This window comes from Rhamphochromis longiceps, linkage group LG19, assembly GCF_057381845.1.
Source record: "Rhamphochromis longiceps isolate RC_006_pf linkage group LG19, R_longiceps_female_GT1.1, whole genome shotgun sequence".
Classification (NCBI taxonomy): domain Eukaryota; kingdom Metazoa; phylum Chordata; class Actinopteri; order Cichliformes; family Cichlidae; genus Rhamphochromis; species Rhamphochromis longiceps.
Window position 1 is genome coordinate 32042539 of NC_140575.1, and position 6000 is coordinate 32048538.

Genomic DNA, 6000 nt, shown 5'->3' on the forward strand with positions numbered 1-6000 from the left:
CGGCGCAGTTCTTACAGTGTGATTAAGCACGTTGGGGGAGGCTGGGACCTTGCTGAGCCAACTTGAGAAACATGACCTCCACAGCAACAGCAGAACTGACCACGGCCTATTTAAAAAGCCCACAGAGAATGTAATCTAATCTACCATAAGTTGCTCTGTGCATCCTCTTCAGTTAATTTCCCTCAGTCAAACTGATCTTTCAATCGATCAACAGCTGTTTAGCCCCTAAGCATGCCTCTGCAGCAATAAGGAAATGCACATAAACTCATTCAATTACACAAATTGATGACTGGGATGTATTGCAGCAGTACGGATTTTACCACAGACAAACATATGACGGACACAATGGGACCTTTAGCTGAGAGAGCAGTGGGTAAAAAGGAAAATACAGCCAGTCATCCTGGAGTGCCAAAGTCAAGGTGAAGGCTTGATTAATAGCCCCTTACATTGGTATCTCCTCTGAGGCCACCGCTAGTGCACAAGATGTCCACAGTTTTATAATTAGCCCTTTTAAGTTGAAAAATAAGGATTAGTTCTTGCCAGATAAGCATTTTACTAAGGTAACGGCAATGTGATGCAGTCAGTACAAAGGACATGGGTACTTCAGTACAACACAGAGACAGCAACAAAGGAAGACCTTCTTGTTGTTACTCTCACGGGAAAGCTCAGGGGATTCTCTGGGATGTCTCTCAAGAAGCCTTGCTGACTGTGCTGTCCCCTCAACGCCCTCACAGCTTGCAGGGCAGTCTAATTTCCGAACTGAAGGCAGGTATGCTTCAGTAATCAGGAGGTCAGAAATGGCAGGTAGCTTCTTGATGCACAGTTGAGCAGCTGTGAGGCTCGATGAGGACTCAAATTTCAACAACAGCAACAGCAGCAGCGTGGCAAACTTATACATGTAAACCGTTTCCAGTCATTGATTTGGGCACGTGTCCAGTGCACTTCCAGTCCAATTACAGTCAGGCCACAAGGTTAATCAATTCATACAGTCATTTGGACTACGATAAGTCAGCTAGTGTTGCATAACAGTGGTGCCCTGCTAAATCACACTCTGCCAAAAGAAAAAAAAAATCACAGTGCAAACCTGCACAGCATGCTGCTCCTGCTGTACTGCACCACATTAATGGCACACTCCAGCCAGCCCTGCAACTGGAGTTTTAACCTATTATTGAGCCAGTCTTATGCAAACTGCATTTAACTACAAACAACAGCTCAGGGAGGAGGGTTTCTAATGCTTTTGTTCCCCCTGGTGCCGAAATGTACAACCCCCCCCCCCCCCAAAAAAATAAATACAAGTAAATTAACATCTGCTTTGCTAATCACACAGTGTCAGGCACTTGTCCCAGTAATTGTTCTGTTTTGATTTTGGTGTACTGATGAAGACTGAAGCTTTGTGTGAGCCCCTCATTTGCACCTTTCACTATGTTTTTCTAGCTCCTGCTGGGCATTTGAACACATTTAGCCTTCTAGGATCTTTTGAAAGTGAGGCAGAAGTTGGACATTTAGGACACACCAAACTAAAAATTTGTCCAGTTGTATGTGTTCGCTTTGTCAATAGCAAACAAGCCACTTCTGACTTCTTCCTTATCAGTATTCTACTCGAGTGTACGTACCGTGTAAACACAAGCAAAGCAACGACTTCACCTTACCTCCTCCCAGTGCCGATAAAGACAACTGCTGAACTAAGCACCAGAGCCATTGAGGGACTGAAAGAAGTGGCCAGCGTAAGGTGACATATTCAACTTCAAGAATGTCTATCAAACATAGCACATGCCCAGCTTTCAGTTTCAGCTGAATTCTTTGAGTTGCAAAGCTAGCCTGGCCGGGTATCCAGGAATACATCAATGAAATACACAGGAAACAGGCAGTGAGAGAGGAAAGGCTGGGAAAGCAGCCATGTTTGTTATTAACCAGCTCTATCTGGCCTTTGCACCTGGAGCAACATGGAAAAAAACTATGGCCTATTTTATCAGAGAGCATACTATTGCACCCCGGTTAGACTATTTACAACATATATTTATATTTATAGAGAGAGACAGAGAGAAACTTACAGTATTTGCTCTTTATAAAATTGAGTGAGGTACTAAAAAAAAAAAAAAACTATTACAAGACAAGTGAGTAGGACATTCTCCTGCACACTTCAGTCAGTCCACTTGAGGCTATTTATCTAAAAAGTCATCTGAACCTTACAGACTGAGCCTTTGGTCCACAGTGGTCTCATTCTTCCCTCTCAAACAAGAGCAAAACAGGGACTCACAGAGTGGAAAGAGATTCCCTGGTTCCAAAGGCAAAGGATGTGGAATTTTGGAACCATATGAGAAGAGGGGAATTTCGGTACAGGAAACAAAGCACAACACGGACTACAGCTGGTGTTGTTAAATAGAGTTCTGGGGCAAACCTTACGCAGCGTTTTGTTGTGCCAGCATTCCAGTTTTACTACACGTCACATGGTAAAAGGCTCCTGAACATAATAATACAATCGTAAACATGAACAAGAATGAGGATAAGCTGATCAGACCTGTCTACGTATTGAGATCTGTTCTGAGATCAGCCGTGGCAGAGCCCTTGCGCATTCCTGCCTGCTTCTCAGATTTCGGTCCACAGGAGGGGGGACAACGGCAGAACCTCTGCGGTTTTTGTACGTGGAATTATTTTCCAAAGCTGCCCGCATGGTCTCTGTATGAGGCTCGGGCCTGCAGCTCTGCTTGATGTTTGGATTCTTCACTGAGTCGGAGTTCTGTAATCCATTCCAGAGAGAGTGTGCAGGCCAAAAAGAGACAGTGTAGCAACTGGCAGACATGTCGAGACAATACCAAGCACGTCGCTGCTGTGTGGCAGCGGGGATAGCCTGCAGCAACACATCATCATCAGAATCCCTAGTTTTCATTATGGAACATTTCACTTTTTTTAAGTGGTTGTTTACCAATCCTTCTTCTTATTTTTTAAAAACGTTCTCATCTCTGTCCCACGTCAGACTATTTTCAGCTTGTGTGTGAGGTTCGATGGGAGCAGAAAAGGGGAATTACACAGCGTCTGATCTCGGCATGACTGTGGGTTTTGGTTTGGGTTTGAGAGTTGGAAGCAGGATGACAGAAACCAGAGAGGTCTCTTTAGTTTATGAATGCAGTGTATATTGTGACAGACCACCAAACGGAGACCAAACCCTTCAGTCAAGGTCAGAGCCCAGCCAGCTTGCAACACCTTCCACCTGTCCCACCGCTCAGCCTCCCAGGGTCAGCAATCTCCCACACCAATAATTACAGTGCGTCCAAACCGCTGCACATTTTTGCGAGGTCAGAAACTTTGCGTCAGGTGGGATGGAGAAGGGAGTGATTTCCTCTTTGTCTGGACCCATTTACTCTGTGACAGAGCTCTGAAAGGGGATTACATCATCACTATTGTGGCTTCCGAGCCCTCTGCTTTCCTCCGCCGGGTGGTATAAAGTGGACCGTCCCATCCAGACAAAGACAGAGCATTCCAACAGTTTAGCAAGCAGGAAATTCAGACCCACAGTCACACCTCATTAAAGTCAAACTCATCAACCTCTCAGTCACCAGCAAAAAAAAAGAAAAAAAAGACACTCACTCTGAAGAATCATCAGAGGCCATGTTACCATCAGGTCATTTGACTTCTGACTATGAGCTGACTAATACCAGTCAGACACTTCACTCGTAAAAACTGAGGAAGCTTCTCCTTTCTTTTCTTTTTTCTTTTGTCAAATCTGTTACAAAAGCTTCTGTCAAATCCAGGAAAAAGTGACTCATGTAGGAGGGGGAAAAATCTGCCTTGTAACTGACATTGACCACATTGGTACACCACTTTTTATCCAGGGATGCATCTCAAGGTCTGTTTATTTTGCTGTCCAGTGAGAGGTGTGTGCGCAGGCGTCACAGTCTCAGAAATGACTTTGTGACGGTAAGAGTCACCACACCACAATGAATAGAGTTCAGTCAGTATCGACTTTAAGAGCGCTGATGCACTTTGAACCTGAGCATTAATGAAAAAATAATAATAATACTAACCTCATCTTTCTTTGTATAATATAAACAGTTAATTTAAGCATGTTATGAAGACCACTTAGCATATCTGCAGCGCATACATTCCAGAGTAACAAATTATAAATCAGCACAATGCTTCTCTTGTTGTTCCCTTTTATCTTTGCTCAAACTATTCCCTCCGAGCCAATGCACAGGAGACAATGATAACATAAGCTCAATTTAGCAACAGGAAGCATCCTTGTGCTTTCTATAAAAGACCCTACTACGAATGAAGAACACCAACAATTGTTGTGCGAGAGATGCAACACAAAGTGAAAATAGCAACACTGTCCTCCAGTAATAAAACAAGGGGAGGACTACGTATGCTGATAAGGAACGTGAGAAGCAGAGACTCTGCTAAACAAGCAGAGTTATCTATTCTGAAAGTAGTCTCATCCAAATCTTTGGGCAGATCTTATCAACTGAACTAGCCTCTCATCCCCAAATGAACCGTTACAGGCCCACACAGTGAAAGAAATAAAACAGAGCAAGTATTTTTTCCCATCCAACAAGATCATTTTCATCATCTATAATAAAAATAACAATAGAAAAAAAGCAAGAAGCAATCCAATGTATTTGCAGAAGGCAAAAAAGGAACAAAACTGAGAGTAACTAAGCAGTAAAAGTGGAAGTGAAGCTGTATGATCAGTCATGCCAGCCACAGTGGGTCGGGTCAGCTAAGCTTATCAAGAATGCTAAAAATCCCAGATCCTTGCCCAAAACCAAACTACAAAGTTTCCCCTTTTTCACCTGACTCAAGTTGTCCAACTGCAATAAACAGTGCTTCTGTAACACACACTCACACACCATGATTCAGTTATGAGCAGCCACCCCTCTATTGTATTTAATTCCCTACCTGCTTACTTGTAACCGTTTCACTGTAGTTGATATTTTGTAAAACATGGCCCCCTCTGGACACAACGCTGCCCTGTGAAAGTAAACTCTGAAAGGTTAAGGTCTGTTTGTTTCTGTCAAAACAAAACTCCCAGCCCTTCATTACCAGATCTTTCCTATTCACACGCGCTGCTGCCACCACTGCACTGGTGTGCATGCCCTCTGTATTCCAAAACAGCCTATGTGAGCACAGTTGGACACAGAGGCTGGAGTGCACTCCACACATCCACATCAGGCAGAAATAAACTGATAATCTCATCAAGAATGGCACTGGATACTCAGCGTGGAGGGAGGGGGGCATGACTTGCAGAGAGCCCTGGTGGCCTAATCTATACAAGCAGATGCTGAGCCAGGGCAGGCTGTAAACAAATCTCTCAAGACAGATGTGGCAATCACCTGGTGCCTGACAAGCCTTCTCGTGTGGCAACAACGCGGGATACGCCACCTCGGAATTTTTTTTCCGGGTGGTGACAGACGTATATCCTCCAGTATGTGGCTTGAACGATGCCACCTGTGAATCGCAGAGAACAATGCCCTTGACATACACGGCGACGCAGCGGATATGTTTTGACAGCCACCCTGATAGCCTCACCACGCCAGCCCCATTAGTTCTGATAACAATAATAACACTGCGCACTGGCTTTCCCCCTGCACCTTCACACGGCACGAGGATGTGCTTTGTCCTCCTCACACAGATGTTGGGTGCAGGCACCCCCGCGCATGACTTCGTAACGCCACTCACCTTTTCTCATAGTGGTTGTCACACAACACGAAGCAGTCTTGCTTTTCTTTCCTCTCCCCCTTTTGTTTCAACTCGTAACAAGGTGCTCCAAGTCCGAGACACAAACTACGCAGCAGCTCTGTTGGCTGCCCTCGCGGGGGGGGGGGGGGGGACACACAAAAAAAACGTGCTGGCTCCGGTTCAGACCGAGGACGGCCCGACGTCTTCCTCTGAACGGCAACTTGGAAGTTTGATAGAAAGTTACGGCTTTGCCTCGCTGCGGTATGCAGCTGCTGGAGGGATGAGATCATTCAGGCAGCCTCCCCTCTCCCTCTCTCTCCCTCTCCC

The 6000-nt window shown here is 45.1% G+C and overlaps 1 protein-coding gene across 2 annotated transcripts in view; it reads right to left on the reverse strand.

Moving 5' to 3' along the window:
• The window catches only part of LOC146647168 (signal-induced proliferation-associated 1-like protein 1), a 35994-nt gene extending 29994 nt beyond the window's left edge, over nt 1-6000 (reverse strand). For both annotated transcript variants that reach the window (XM_085390635.1, XM_085390633.1), the window contains exon 1: nt 5674-6000. The gene's annotated coding sequence lies outside the window, so the exon portion shown is untranslated. The remainder of the gene's footprint in view (nt 1-5673) is intronic.